This window comes from Camellia sinensis, chromosome 14 (assembly GCF_055761805.1).
Source record: "Camellia sinensis isolate YWXY chromosome 14, ASM5576180v1, whole genome shotgun sequence".
Classification (NCBI taxonomy): Eukaryota; Viridiplantae; Streptophyta; class Magnoliopsida; order Ericales; family Theaceae; genus Camellia; species Camellia sinensis.
This window is the reverse complement of record NC_138974.1, coordinates 94,980,012-94,996,831: the sequence shown is the minus strand read 5'-3', so window position 1 is coordinate 94,996,831 and position 16,820 is coordinate 94,980,012. Positions and strand designations below refer to the sequence as shown.

The following is a 16,820-nucleotide window of genomic DNA, read 5'->3' as shown; positions in this document are numbered from 1 at the left end:
AAAGTCATTTATCTTTTCAAACACAACTTTTTAGGTAGTTAAAAAAATTAAAATACCAATTAAAATAGTCTATTTCCAAACAAGGCATAAGCAAATAAAAAAGTTAAACCAAACAAGGCATAAGTAGATAAAAAAGATACAAAATTAAAAAGCCAAGTAAAATAGTCTATTTCCAAACTAGCATAAGTAGATAAAACGATATGATAATTCGAGAAGGTAAAATATATAGGCCCCGTTTGGGGAAGAGGATTTTGGATAAAATAGTCAATAAAAATAAAAAAAACTAAAATAATCAATAAAATAAAATGTTATATCTTACACAACAATTAATTATTTTTTCTCTCACAATCATATATTAAACTACAAAAAGGTGTACAAATCATTCCAAACATAATTTTTTTCATCTTATAAAATAACTAAAAAGCCAAAAAGACAATTAAAATAGCAAGTTCCCAAACGAATTTATCTTATGTCTAGCATCTTTCAAGAAGTCACACAACTTTCTTTCATTTTATTTTAGTCTTTTATATTTTTTCAAGCTTGAAAGAAAATGAAGCAGGGGTGTTTGATTAATTAATAAATGACCTATTGAGTGGCATGAAAGCAACTAACTAGAATAACTTTGCGGTGTAAAGTATTAGGTGCCATATTTAAATTATCTTAATGAATAAGCAAATGAGATCCAAAGGGACAACTAGTAATCTTGTTAAAGATCAAAACGTACGTTCCAGAGAAGATGAACGAAAATGAGTACAAGTTAAATATCTTACAATCACACTAAAATCAACCTCAAACGACTCTCACAAGCGTCTTTCCTCTCTTCTATTTTCTTCTCAACCAAACACAGCATATAACAAAATAACAAAAGGAAAAACAAAAGGAGTAAGAAAACATAAAGAACGAAAAAAAACTAAACTAGTAATTAAGGGAAAGTAACCAAGGTGCTTAGAATGAGTGTTTTAAATATGAGTATCGAGATTTTCAACGTCAGATACTGATATACACGATTGTATCACTGATACTGATAAATACCCAATACCGTTATTTAAAACTATGATTAAAATCAGTCTCATTCCTTGGTAGTTTTCTCAGTGATTTCCTCAGGAAGAATTTCCAGCAGGACAGTGCCCTTGCATTTGGGGCACTTTGGATCTTCTTCAGATAACATTACATACATGAGGCACCGAGGGCACCCCGCCAGCATCATCGGCTTGGCGGGCTCAGGACTGCTGGTACAGTAAAGCGGGCCATTGTCAGGGTTGAGGCTGAACTCCGACGACAAGCATGAGCTTATAGGAGACATTTCCATGGAGGAAAATGAAACTGAACCGTTTGGGGACTCTACCTGTGGTGGGTATGGACTTGGAGGTGATAAGTTCAGCTTCAAATCGAGCTTTGGATCACTGTCTGTGTCTGCCTTGTGATGATTCATATTAACTTTTTTGTAGTATCTATGTATATCAACCTAGATTAAAAAAAACAATGAAACAATCATTATATATAAAAAAAAAAAATAGCAGTGAAGTGAAAATAAAGAACATGAGGAAATAAGAATAGAAATTATGAGTATAATAGTGAAGAGTGTGATTACTTTTGCTGAGCAAATGAAGAAGAGGGAATGAGTCGTCCAATTCTGTGTGAGTTCGGTGTTGTTGGTTTTTGGATTGGAGCCATTCCCTTATATATAATGGAATGGAAAGAGAAGGTGACAGGTTTCTTTAATTCATATTAATTGTGTTTAGGCCTGAGGATGGTGCACAAAATATAGGGTAGAGAGAGAGAGAGAGAGAGAGAGAGATGGTTAGTTTAGATGGTGAAAGGGGTTATGTAACAAAAATTTTAATATATCAGAACTTCAAATCTGTATCTAAAATTTTGATGAATGGTTCAGATTTAATTTTTGAATGATGGGCTCTATATTTAAAATAAAAGAAAAATAATAAATCAGTATATGTTTGAAAAAAAAAAATTAAATATAAATTTTAGGAGTACTTACGTGTAGGTCCTAAGTGGACTTATTGTCTAATAGATTTTATAAAAAAATTTGGTCATAAAAAAATCACTAATTATAAGTTTTAGCGACAATTTATAAAATCATAATAAAAAAAGTCAGTAATTGTCAATTTTTAGCGACAATTTTATCCAAAATTATTTTCAATAAGACTTTATGAGTATAAAATCCAACTATTAGGGCTTATTGATAGTTTACCCTAAATTTTAATGATTGAAGTAATGAAGCTTTTTCATGAGTCTATAATTATTTTGAAAAAATATCACTCATTTGTAAATCCCTCTAAAATAAATCTCCATCATATATTATATTTTCTGGGCAAATTTCCGGTTAAAATTTTGGATTTGTAGAAATCCTAGTTACGTAATTTGACTGATTTAAGGGGAAATTTTTTTGGTAAAAGATGAGTTTCAGGATGCTCTGTTTTTAATATTTTTTGTCTCATGTTTTATCATAAGCCTTCGTCCTTTTAGGTTTGATTTTGGTACAATCTTGGATGGCTCTAAATGGTTATTGAAACAAGCAAAACTTATTCAATAATAGCTTGTGATTCTCACATAATTGTTGGCTTTTTGGCTTTTCGAAGGGTATTTTTGTGAATGTGAGCGTGCCAGCAAGGATCAATCAGTCCTTGCAGAAATTATAATTGCCAACCAATTATCAGACGATTGTGTTTTAGTTCTTTTCAGCCTCAATGAAGAGGACTTTTACTGGTGGCTTGACTTAGGAGAAATTAAGAGAAATAACAGTAATATGAAGAACAATTGAAGTATTTCATAAAAATGAACACTTACAATGGTCCGAACTCAGCCTCGGAGAGGTTTACAACAGCAATCTACTTGAATCTACTTGAAGCTACTCCTATGAATCGAAGTGCAGTGCGAGTATTTAAAGTGCAGGTATTTAAAGAACAGGTATTTAAAGACTGGAAATGTAAATGACTGGAAAGAAAATATATGAAGTAAATGACTGGTTTGTATGATCTGAGTCCGTCCGTCTTTCTGGGGGCTGCCCCGCTATTTATACTCGTCAGTGATGACCTTCGAACTGCACTTCGAACTGTCGAACTGCTCCTCCATGATCGCTGGTCATGCTCCCTTACAAGTAGCTCCATTACGCCATTACTGGCAGTTGAGCTTCCCTCTTGTACTTAGATTTGAATATGAGTAACCGTTTGAAGACACGTCATCTTGCATCCCGTTATTTGATCTAGTGTTACTCGGATCATGTGAGGACCAATGTTTATTGTCACGTGTACGATCAGGATTAAAGGCTTGAATAACCTTCCTTTATTACCCTTATTATGCCACGTGTCGAACTGTAACTGGCTTTTACAAAATATGTAGCCAACATTACCCCCCGCACTAATATACCCAATACTTGGTGATATTAGTGGATTGCAGTTTTCCCGCGCTTCCAGAACGTGTATGGAGTCCATATTCTGGAAACACAACCGTCATCCATTTGGAGATCATCTACATTAACTCGTCGAACATCCCAATACCTTAGTATTCGAACAGGCTATGGCTGCATCAACTTCCCTTTCTATTGATCGAGCATATGAAGAGCCTTTGAGTGATGTTGTTCCCCCTCGAAAGAACCTCCATGCATTCATTAGCCACCTTTACCCGCCCTTCTATATTCAGGTAATGGAGGCTTTTGTAGATTATAAACCTCTGGACTATGAACACATTGCCTTTAATCCCTTGGTTTACAAACTTACAGATACAAAGAGTTCTTCCCCTAAGCTCCCTTTGTATTCTGACCGAATTACCCTCGAGCCTTTGCTTCGACAAGTTGAAAATATGGATCTAGGAAACTCTTCTTCACAGACCTCTGTATGGGATGAAACTGTGACCTCTTCATCCTCTGGAGCTTCTGGCTGGACAAGCTGGTCCACTCCTGAGACTTATGATCTAAGGGAGCGAGTCAATCACCATTTTGTTGAGTTTACTGACCCCTTGGAGTTTCCCTCCTACGCTCGAAGCTCAGTGGTCTACCCTTACGTGCCCATTGACCTTCGACGTAGCTTGGAGGAGAATCTGCTTGTGGCTTGGTATACTTCTTCCATGCCTACGAAGATAATGCATCCTGCCCAACGTTCAGAAGAAGCACAAGGGTACACCCCTTCATTTTTAGCCAAAAAGGCGAAGATTTGTTCTTCTGATTGGCTTGACTACATTAATGCTTTTGTTCCATCTGCTCCCGTGCCATCTCCCATAATAGAAGCATCCACACCTTCTTCTGCATCTGCATCCTCTGAGATAGAAACACCTGCTCCTTCCCCTTCGTCTTCTGAAGCAGAATCATCTTCTCCTTCTCCTCCTCCCGTCCTTTCCTGGACAGAAAAACTAAGACTTGCCCTTCCAATGGACAAAGTCTTTCCACCTTATCAACCTCCGTCACCCCCTTCTCCAGCCGAGCGAAAGCAAGCTCAACTTTTGCTTGCGGCTTTCTCCCACCTGCCCTTCAATGTTCTTGAGGATGATATTCCTCTTAAGAACTTTCAATGGGCTTGTGATATCCTTACTAGGGGTCATGTCCTCAACCCTCTTGCTCAAGCAGAGCTCCATTTGTTTTTGGACCAACTCCCAGTGCTCCTCTACTGGCATCAGAATTCTAAGATCACTATCCAAAATCTGGATGAACTTTCATCTCTCCGAATTCATGCCCAATATGAAGCAGAGAATTTTATCGAAGAGTTCGATGACTTCAGGAATAAAGATTCTGCGTACTGGGATGATTTGGTTATAGATGAACAAAAATTGAAGGAAGAGGCCTTCGAAGCAAAGGCTGAAGAACTCTATTATGAAGTGAGAGCTCATCAGCTTATGCAATCAACTTTAGAAGAAATAGAAGAAATAATAAAGAAAGAACAGAAATTTATTGACCATTGCTGGACAAAATTTCATGACCTTGTTATTTATTCCATTCCTTATTTTTATGAGCTTGAATTTGTACCGAGATAGAGTTACTTAATGTAATTATATTGGCTTCAATACAAACAAAGTCTTTCTGTACTTAACACTGTTTGACTCTGTTTCCTTTCATCTCTAAAAGCTAATTCATAACTTTGAATTGAACAATTTCATCCTTCGAATCAACTGTTTAATGAAGTACTAAAAGAACCAATCATGTCTTCTTCCAATTCATGGAGTAAAATTGACAATTCTGGCAGATATTATTTTAGTACTTCGATTTCAATGACTTTATACTAACTGTAACCAATATATGGTCATAGTTGATATAGCCAATCAATTTGAAACTGATCTCTTTTGGCTTCGAAGGGCAAACTATGGCAATTCCTTCTTGCTCATGTAAAAACCAATAATTGGTCTTGGATGTTCCGAACAGTGCCCTTTTTTCCTTAAAGAGTCTTAGGGCTTGCTTCGAATGTTGTCACTTCGAACAGGTCTTTAGATTTTTTGAAGTAGACCAATACTTTGAATATTCAAACATTTTTAAGCATGCAGTATGCTTCGAAGTCGGCTCCTGCATTTCGAAGCCGTTGTTGTTTGAAATTTTAGCGCCAAAATGTGGCTTCGAAGCTGGCATCAATGTGCTTTTCCCTCCAGAAATTATCGATGTTGAAAAAGATTCCTTGTTTTCGCACGTTTTAGTACTTAATGACTTACGAGATGTATCCCCGCACACAAAAGTTATTTAAAACCTTTTCACTCTGTGCCCCGGAATTGCTTACACATTCAAACCCCCTCTAGATTTCCATTTCTTTCTACTCCCTTCTATATTTTCCGAAAACTCACTATCAATGGCTTCTTCCCCATCAAATGTTCCGACCATAGAGCGCGTAAGCTCATCTGTGGCTTTGAAGCGGCTTATTGATGCTGAATGTGAGAAATACAAGAGTGATGAGAAAAGTGCTATCGATGGGCGTATCTTTATCCCTCGTCGCCATGTGCAGCGAGAGTACGTGCTAGGACCCATTTTCAAGGAGATCCCTTCCGAGCTTCCCGCCCTATATCCTCGCTTGGAGAATCAATGCCTTCTGTATGAGGGTGGTCTCGACTGGCAAGGTTGGAAAGTCAATCGTCCTCACCGATGCTGGCCCACGATGAGACCAGAGTGGCAAGAGTGGTACGACCGAGTTGTCCCTGCTAGGACATTGAACCTTCAAGAACTCTGCCTTCTTGATGCTCTTCGACTATCTAGGGTAACTATCTCAGAAGACCCTTTTCTAATCCCCGCTGCTTTATGTTTTTGGAACCCTATTTTCAATTTCTTTCAGTTTAGGTGTGGGATGATGGCTCCCACTGTTCTTGATATTTGCCATCTATTAGGAGTATCCCCCATTGGTACCCCCATCACACCAGATTGTCCTGACTTAGTAGTCCCTTTCTCCCTCCCCTCTCTTAATTTATCTTACAGTGATTTTGTTAGAGCCGAGAACAAAAGAATGGGTCCAGTAACTGATAGGGAATTCTTTTCCTTTTTATTATATTGGCTTTGCAAATTTCTTTTCTGCACCTCCTCCCAAAGAATCATGCTTGAATTTGCTCCTCTTGCCAAAGCCTTGGTTTTGCAGAAAAGAGTAGCCTTAGCCCCATACATTCTAGGTCATGTATATAGAGTCTGTTCCCTCTTTTGTGAGAGACCCCTAGATGCCAATCAAGGGGGACCATTTTGGATTCTTCAGCTTTGGCTCTTTGCCTATTTTACTGAACTACAATCCAAATGCCTTAAATTTTCTGGGCTACACTCTCTCACTCATGGCATAAAACTAGCCAATGCTTCACTTTATCCAGCTACTTTTGCCTTTTATTTCTCCTTCTTTCATCAACTACCAGCTGCTCTTCCTGATCATCGTTTCTGTCCCTTCGAAGCTAGCATAGGTCCAACCTGGTTGAATCACTTCCTCAGTGACAGGCTCTGTGCTTTGCCTATTCATAAAGATATGTGGGCTTCCCTACTGATCCCTAGGGAACTGTTTATTGGGACCACCAACCCCAGAGCCTATAAATGCATAGCTGAACCTTATTGTCCTGCTCAATTTGCTAGACAATTTGGCCTCACTCAAGGAGTTCCAATACCTCTTTGCAGCAACACCAATCTGAGTCTTACTAAGAGGGATCTGGAGGTTCGAAAATCAAGATTAGAAGAGGCAACCTTCAAGTTTATGGATGATTTGGCCAGTTTTGAGTTCACCCCTTTCTCCCCTCATGGTACTGAATTGAAGAGATATCAAAATTGGTGGGTGAGCAACATGGAAGTTTATTTGGCCATCTCCTCTCAAAACCTATTGGAGGTGCTGGATGTGCCCAAGCCCAAAGAAGCTGAGACTGTCATTTCTTCCACTACTCCAATTACAGTACCTGCTACAACTCAGTTTACTTCTGCTGCTTCAATTCCTCCCAGAGTCACCCGAAGTATGTACCCCTTTTTCCTCTTCTCTAACCTCTCCACATAATGCTTGCTATCTTATCTCTAATCCTTCTTTTATGAAGGTGGTCAACAACAAAAGAAGAAGAGACTCCTTGAGCTAGAAAGGGAAAAAATTGAACTTCCGGAGATAGAGGAAGAAGAAAACGATCAAGAACAGGAGTCTCCCTTGAAAAGAAGCAAAAGAGAACCTCAATTGGCTCAAGAGGGGATAGCCGCTAGAAAAGAAGAGGAGGAGCTCACTTTTGAAGAGTCTGGACCCCAACCTAAAAAGGTCGAGAAGACAATGGAGGAGCGAATGATACCAACTCAAAGGAAAAGGAGAAGAAAAATTACCATTTCTCCTTCCAATTTTACCGAAGATTCTGATTCCGAGACAATTGCTCAAGTAATAGAAAAGAGGAGGAAGGTTACTGCTTTAGCTACCAGCTCGTTTGAAGACCCCATCCATGAGGTTGTAGAACAAGAATATCCCAAAGCCATAGTTGTCCTTGAAAGAGCTGAGGAGAGGCAGCAGCAACAATTCCTTGGAACAAGTAAGTTCCTTCATGCCTTTATTCCTTTCTTGTTGACTCTTCAAGACTAAGACTTGACATTACCTCACATTTTCTTCTTTTTACAGCAATGACCACTGCATCCATCTTCCTAACGGAACCTTCCCCAATTTCAGTCGAAGTTGATCAGATGCAACGCGTGAAAACCATTCAAATCACGCTCCCACTTCTTAAGCCTATATTCAATACATCTTTACCGAGGCCAAGTATCCCTGCATCTCTTTTCCTTGGCTTAGAGCCATACCTCCCTTTCTTGACTCTTGATCTGCCTCAGTTTGTTTCTTCGATCTTCACTCTTCCTCCTACTGCTACTTCATCTCGCATGGCAGTTGATTCTACTTCAGAGGATGCCGATAGTTCTTCAACTCATGACTCATCACCAATGCCTACTTCCAGCCCTTCCTCACTTGATTTGCTGGTGGCCAAGACCATAGAGGCTGCCAAAGATGCTCCATCTGTTTCTCCCATCCCTATGCATCCCTTTGCGTCTTCCACCACAACACTCTCTATGCCCTTAATGTCAAGGGATGAGGTAGACATTTTTGAAGGAAGACTAGCTAGTCTTTTTGACATACCTTCTACCTCTCCTACTTCTACTACTGAAGCTGAGCCATTAGCCTTGGCTAACTCCCTTTTGGAAATTTTCGAGAGTTCTCCTTCCTCCAGCAACAAGCCTTTTGTACCTTCAGTAGATTTGGACACATGCTTGCAACTGTTGACTTCCTTTTCAAGGATCCCCTTCGAGGCTCTACAAAGGCCTATCATCAGGAATGGGTTCCTTCAATGCTGTAACATTGCTGAGCAGTCTGCCATGAGTGTTTCAAGTCATCTATCTCAGGCTGCAGCTACTATTGATTTTTATCTCAACATTTGCCATGCTGCTAAAGCTGCGGATGATAAGCTGGCTAAGGACCAGAGTTTTGTTTCTCAGGTGCATACTGAAGTATCAACTCTGAAAGAACAACACTCTTCTGCCTCCCACTTTCGAGTCCAACTTCTGGAGAAGAAAGCTCAGCTCGAAGAGGAGTTAGCTGCAGTAAACCAAGCCTTGGTTCGAACTGATAAGGAACTGCACATCACCAATCAAGGACTGGCTGATCGAAAAGAAAACATGGCTGCAGCTATTCAATTATTTCCTTCCCTTAGTAATAGGAAAGCTATTGTACAAAAACAATTAAAGCATTGTAGTGATTTTTGGGCCAATTTGTGGCATAATGTACTTGATTCTTTATGAAAGCACACTATTTTGAATATAATTTGAACAAGCTTGTGTTTTTGCATATGGTGTTCAGTCTATCCCTTGTGTCTCCCAAATGGTTGGAAAATAAGGTTTTAGATATCTGCCATTAATCTTTTTGGGATGTACATAACCATTTAAATTTCTTAAATGGTATGCTCCAAAAGGCAGAACCCTATGAATTTGATATGGTCCTTCCCAATTAGGTGACCATTTGCCAAACTTATGGCTTTTAATCCCAATTGGGAGTATTGTCTTCCATACCAAATCGCCTTCATCAAAGCCAATGTGTTTGACTTTCTTATTATAATTCTTGGCTGCTTTTTTCTTTTGGAAAAGAATGCTATTTAACGCCAAAATTCTGGCTTCATCTATGCCTTCTAATTCTAAGCACATACTTTGATGGTATTGTTCAGGATTCAATTGATCTTGACATCTTACTCTCAAAGATTTAACATTAATCTCTACTGGTAAGACTGCATCATGTCCATACACCAAGGCATAGGGAGTGACCCCTGTGCTTGACCTCGGTGAGGTTCTATATGCCCACAGAACATCCAACAATAGGTTATGCCAATCCCTGGGATTGTCATCCACAACCTTTTGTATTCCTTTTTTCAAGGACTTATTGGATGACTCAGCTTGACCATTAGCTTGTGCATAATAGGGTGTGGAATTAACAAGGCTAATTCCAAATTCTGCCGCAAAAGCCTTCACCATCTTCCCATCAAACACAGTTCCATTATCAACTGTTATGGTTTGCGGGATTCCAAATCTATGGATCAAATCTTTAATAAAACCAATAACCTCTGTTTGGTCTACAACCTTGTATGGCTTAGCTTCGACCCATTTAGTGAAGTAGTCAGTGGCCACTAGAATGAAACAATGATGTTTCGAAGAAGGTGGGTGTATTTTTCTCATCATATCCATGGCCCACCCTCTGAATGGCCAAGGCTTCACTACTGCATGTAGGTCAGTTATGGGCACGTGCCTTATTGTGCCATGCTTTTGACATGCCTGACACCCCTTTGCATATTCTATGCAGTCTTTAAGGATGGTTGGCCAATAATAGGAATGCCTTCGAAGCAACCATCTCATTTTTACACCAGGTTGATGAGCACCACAGATGCCTTCATGAACCTCAGCCATGGCTGTTAATGCTTCTTTCGGGCCTAGACATTCCAACAATAAGCCATCTCCCCCCCTTTTGTAGAGAGCATTACCATATATCATATATTGCATAGACTGCAATTTAACTTTTCTACTGGCCTTCGAAGATGGACCAGCCAAGTACTGCATTATTGGATGCCTCCAATCTTGTTCTTGTAAGTCATTATGATTGACTTCCAAGATCACATTCCTTTTATTCAAAGGTTGAATTAATCTCTGATATGTTGTTTGGCTTATGTCCCTTTGGGTCTTATCCCTTCTCTTGAAGTTCGAAGCCTTTTGAGCCACATCATTGGCTCTATTGTTCAAGAATCTTGGAACATGGGTTACATTTGCTATTTGAAACTGAGAAAGCAAATGTAATGCAACAACATAATATGGCAAGATACTTATGCTTTGACACTTGAAAATTCCTTTCACTTGGTTAACCACCAATTGAGAATCCCCAAATATGTCAACTGCATGTACTTGTAATCCAATAAGAATCTCTAGTCCCACAATTAAGGCTTCATATTCAGCCTGGTTATTGGAACAGGTAGCTTCATCCACTCTAAAACCATGGGTAGTTTCTGTCCCCTGTGGAGACTTGATTACAATACCAATTCCAATTAACCCATTTGCTTTCGACCCATCGAACCACATTTGCCATGGCTCAACACTGGTCATACCAAGTTCCATTATCTCCTGGCTCTCAGTTTGAGATGGATGATCTGCCAAGAAGTTGGCTAAAACCTGCCCTTTTACTGCCCTTTGAGGGACATATTCTAGATGAAATTCTGATAAGGCAAGTATCCATTTGCCAATTCTTCCCCTCAACATTGGTCTAGATAACATATATTTAACCAAATCTGTGGTTGCAATTACCAAGACAGTTGTAGGCAAAAGATAATATCTTAATTTTATTGCAGCAAAATACAAAGCAAGACACAGCTTTTCAACAGCTGAATATTTACATTCACAAGAATTTAAAAACCTACTAAGGTAATAAATAGCTTGCTCCTTGCCTTCTTCATTGTCTTGGGCTAAGAAAGCCCCCAATGAATCCTCTGCTGCAGCTATGTATAACTTCAAGGGCTTGTTCCCCTTTGGTGGCATCAGCACTGGAGGGTTAGCCAAGTAGGCCTTGATACCTTCGAAAGCAAATTGATGCTCTGCTGTCCACACGAAATCCTCTTCATCTTTCAGCCTTAACAAGGAAGAAAATACTTTAGTTTTCCCTGCAGTGTTAGAAATGAACCTTCGAAGAAAGTTGACCTGCCCAAGGAACCTTTGTAATTCTTTCTTACTTGATGGGGGTCTGGCTTCGATGATTGCTTTGGCTTTATTCTGATCAATCTGTATTCCTTTCTTGTGAACAACATAGCCCAAGAAATTTCCAGATGATACACCAAAAGCACATTTAAGAGGATTAAGCTTTAATTTGAACTTCCTCATCCTTTCAAAAGCTGCTTCTAAGTGAAGCAGGTGATCCTCCATGGACTGGGACTTAACCACAATGTCATCAATATAACATTCCAAATATCCTCCAATAAGATCATGAAAGATAGTGTTCATGGCTCTTTGATATGTAGCTCCAGCATTCTTTAGACCAAATGGCATTTTAACCCATTCAAAGGTGCCAATATTCCCAGGACATCTGAATGCTGTCTTGTGGATATCTTCCTCTGCAATGCAAATTTGGTTATAGCCGGAATGCCCATCCATCATTGACAAGACTTGGTGACCTGCTGAACTGTCCACCAGCAAGTCCACTATAGGCATAGGGTACTCATCTTTGGGAGTTGCCAGATTTAAATTTCTGAAATCGATACATACCCTCATTTTGCCATTCTTCTTGACTACAGGCACAATATTAGATAGCCACTCAACATACCTGGCTGTCCTAATAAAACCTGCCTTGAGTAGTCTGAGGATCTCTTCCTTGACCTTCTGAATTACTTCTGGACTCATCCTTCTTGGTTTCTGCTTATATGGCTTGAAGTTAGGCTTCATAGGAAGCCTATGTTCCACTAATGACCTGTCCAATCCTGGTAGTTCATTATAAGACCATGCAAAGCAATCTTTGTATTTCTTCAGAACAACCAATAGCTGGTTTCTGTCCAGAGCATTCAAACAAGCACTTATATAAGTGGGCTGTTGTACAGAACCTTCCCTTAGATTTACTTCTTCTAAAGGGTCTTGTGCATGAGAACTCCCTTTGGTTTCTGCTACCTTTGAAGTGATCTTCGAGCTTGGTTCTGCCCTCAGGTTCTTCAGTTCAATATCTCTGCCCTCCTCCTCATAGACAAAATCTGTCCACAAGGCTTCCTCTTCCTGTATTTCTTGGACTTTCGTTTCAATGTCCAAGGCACAGTACTTACCAAGAGTCAAGACTCTAGCCTGTTGCTGCTGCTGTTTGCAGCCAATTATCATGGCCTCTCTCTCTTGCTCCCGAACTTTCTGGACTATCGCTTTTATATCCAATGCTGAAAATTTAATCAAAGCCAAGGACTTGGCTTCTGGTGGTTCCTCTCTTTGCCTATAACCAGGCATCATTGTCATCTCTAAGGACAACCTCTTCACCAGCACTTTTTTGGACTAAGTGCTTCAGGTGTGTCACCTCCTCATCAGCCGTTACTTCGGCTGAACTGTCATCTTTCATCAGTATACTGAGAGGTGTCACTCCCTCAATATACAATTTAGCCTCCGCAAAGTCTGCACAGGCTATGAAGGGTTGAGGATCTGCATCGATCTCCTCTGTCTCTCCATTGCCTAAGGCCATCATGATTTTCTGATGTAAAGAAGAAGGCACGCACTTGTTTGTGTGGATCCAGTCCCTTCCAAGCAAAGCATTGTATTTAGCATTACTGTCGATTACGAAAAATGCTGTCATACAATCCCTGGTTCCCACACTTAAATTAATGGGTAGAATCCCCTGAGCCATTTGTTTATCTCCAGCAAAACCAGCAATGGTTGTGCTGGTTGGTATCAACCTGGGATTCTTTTTTCCTAGTTTCTTCAAAGAAGATTTCGGGAGTAGGTTCACTGCTGCCCCATTGTCTACTAGGACTCGGTTCAGCTGTACCCCATCAAAGAAAGCCTTGATGTACAAAGGCCTGACGTGCTGTGTCATCGAATCCGAGGGGTACTCAAATCGATACGATAGATTGATGCTTACCACCTCTTCGCTCTCATATCCATCTTCCATCGGGATGACCATTTCGAAGTTATCTTGCACCATACTTGCTTGTGAGTCTTCACTGGAGATCTGAACTGGGTCAGCTTCCTGCCCCTCTTGAGTCTCATCTCCAGCTTGAAATTCTTGTGGCAGTATGTGTACCATGTTTACTGATACTGGGGGAAACGAGCCAAACTGGATGGCTGGCTGTACTTGTTTCCCCTCTTGGTTACTTTGGTCGACTCCCTCAGAAACATCCTGCATGATGCATTCTGGTATTTCATCACTAACTGATTCCTTCGAAGGATCCTTCTCAACTGGCTCTTTAGTCAGAAACGTTTGCTCAGCCATGAAGGCTTCAAACATCTCTTCCTCCACAACCTCTTTCTTCTGACTTACGCTAATCTCTTCTTCAGTCTCGCTATCTGTCTCCATCAGAGCTTTCTCCAACCCTACCAAACTAGCCTTTTCTCTGGTTTTCAGTTCAGAATGAACCTTGGCCAACTGTTCTCGGCTGCAGACCACTGTGCTCTGTGGAACTGGCTTTGGAGCATGGTCTGACTTTGGGTTTTTCCTTCCTTCCGTTTTGACTGATGAAGAATTTTCTCCACATTCCTTCAGATCCTTTTGGTACTGGGTGTACCTGCGCTGAATTTTTCTCCTCTGTGATCTTGAGATGACTGGGACCATGTCTGGTTCCCTCGTTTTTGGGTGTTTAAGCAACACCCAGTTGTTCGGAGCCACCATAGGAGGCTTGATCATCCTGCCTTGGTTTACAGCATCTTCATAAACAAGCACCTCCCTAGGTTTGTTTTGCATTACAAACCAATCCGGGACCCCGGGTACCCATGAGCTTGTTGATTCAGACGCTGATCTGCCCTTTTCCACCTTCGAAGCCATCTTCGAAACTGGCCGTGAAGGTAAGTGCCTGGTTTTGTCCTCATGTTTTGAATCTGATTCAGACCTTCGATAAGGGTGACCATTTTCTGTCCTGTGTAAAACCGGTCTAGGGGGCCACTCTCTGGCTCTGATTCCATGAACTGAACCTCTCTCCAGTTTTCTTTCGGAATGGCTACTCTCCACTCTATAATAGTTATGTGGCCTGGATTCATGCAAGAGCTTCTTGCCTTTGTCATGCATTCTGTTTACCATAAGCTCAACCACTGGTGGTCTCTGCCTATCACTAGCCGGATACGGCCTTTTGTTGTAAGCATTGGTTGATTTAGGACGTCTCTGAACATCCCTGTAGTATTGCTTCCCATCAGTTGGAAGCCCCTTCAACCATTTGTAACTGAGTCTGCACCTGGGGCACATTCTCTGCATCACCGCTGCTTCTAAAGAATCATCATCCAGTGATTCTTCATCAGAACGTTCCATCTGGTGTGAGGAACCCTGTTCAATAACTGGTGGTCTTCTAGCGTTCTTCTTGACGTTGGTTTGATTAGCAACATGCATCTGCACATTGACTTCCTCCAATTCTGTCAAGGACAAGTTCTGGAAATCTGATGTAATGACATTGGCTGCTGCCTCTCCAACTTCTGGAAAGGGATCACTGTCAATTCCCATAGCTTTTTCTGTTTTAGCTGAGAACTTCAAACTTCCTTTCCGAATCTGTTCTTGGATCCTGTCTCGAAAAACAATGCAGTTTTTAGTTGAGTGAGACCAAGAATTATGCCATTTACAATATACTTTTCCTTTCAGTTCATCTGGAGATGGTAATTTTACTCCTTTAGGTAACTTAAGGAAATTAGCCGCGAGCAAATGATCAAAGATGTCATCTGCTTTTGTTAAATCGAAAGAGTATTTTCTGTGAAAGTCTTTCTTTTTAAACTGCTGGTCTATAGTTGTATCCTTACGAATTAATGCTTCACAGATTACAGGTTCTTTGCCTACAATCTCTGCTGCATCTATTTCATAATTAGGATCTCTATAATATGTCTTATATGATGCATTATTTCGATCTTGTTCCTCTTCTAATAATGTTTCATATCGAGACACCTTATAGGTCAGTTCGACCAAATCTCTGAATTCAGTTGAATCAAACTTCTTTCGAAGCCTGAATTCTAAACCATTTTGAGCCAATCTGACGAATTCTGGCTCTGGCAGGATGACTCTACATTTATTTCGAGCCCTTTTAAATCTGGCAATAAACTGAGTAGCCTTTTCTTCAGGCCTTTGACTCAACCTAGCCAAATCTGCCATAGATACTTCTGGCTCTGATTGGAAGAATTGGGCATGAAATGCCTCTTCCATTTGTTGCCAATTTTGAATGGAGCCAGGTGTAAGGTTGATGTACCATACAAATGCTCCTCCCGTTAGGGAATTTGGAAATAATCTCAGTTTCATATAATCATGGTTAGTGAATTCACCGCATTGAGCAGCAAATCTAGCAATATGCTCTATCGTTGATTGATTTCCAGTCCCATAAAAAAGGGTAAAATCTGGTATCCTGAATCCCCTTGGGTATTCATGTACCCTATCTACCCATTCTGGGTATGGTTTTCTGTATATAGGAGTCTGGACCCCCCGAGCCATTGGTCCACATATCTCCCTAACAATATCAACAATCTGGTCTCTAGGGACCATATTTTGTGCCTGCTGAACCACTACTGGCGGAGCAAACACAGGATTTGGTGGATAAACTTGTGCTTGTGGTCCTCTTGGTCCATAAGGTGGTAAATTTGGGGCTGGTTGTCCTTGCGGTGCAGGTTGCTGTTGAGGGTATGGGTAACCCCTTTGAGCATGACCTGCGAAAGGACCTGCAAAAGGTGCTGGAACAGGTGTTGTGTCTCTACCATTTGTAGGAAAACCCTCTAACCCCCCGGGTGTAAATTCGAATAAGGGATTAGTGTACCCCCTTGTGCCAGGTATGGCTTCGAACATGGGATTTGTAACCATTCTTACACCAGTTTCTTGTACTTGGCCAGATCCACCAACTTGTGTGGCTTCATTATTAAGTATTGAGGCATTTTGGCCTGCTATAGGCCTTGAAATGGGTTCATACCAAGACTGAGGTGATGGTCTTTCAAAGTTTTGGGTACTAGTTTGACCATTAGTATGTCCATTAACTTGCATAGGCTGTTTTTCTCTAGCCAATCTTTGTTGGGGAACATTTACAACTTCCTCCGTTTGTCTTGTGTTTGTTGGTTGGTGGTTATTCATTCGATCCAAAAAGGATGTTGCCCACCTTTCCATTGTGTTCATTAGTTGTTGTCCCATGGCATTCACTAAACCATCCCATGGATTTGTTGGTTGAATAAATGGCATAGTGGACGGTCCAATTCCTTGGTTTTG

General features: G+C 40.5%; 1 long non-coding RNA gene across 1 annotated transcript; it reads right to left on the bottom strand.

Annotated features, from left to right (window-relative positions):
• Positions 1–679: 679 nt before the first annotated feature.
• LOC114268116 (uncharacterized) lies at positions 680–1,816 on the bottom strand. Its single transcript, XR_014351053.1, has 2 exons — positions 1,592–1,816; positions 680–1,465 (listed from the first exon to the last, which is right to left on the bottom strand). It is a non-coding gene; the product is annotated as an uncharacterized LOC114268116 (long non-coding RNA).
• Between the last annotated feature and the right edge of the window lie 15,004 nt (positions 1,817–16,820).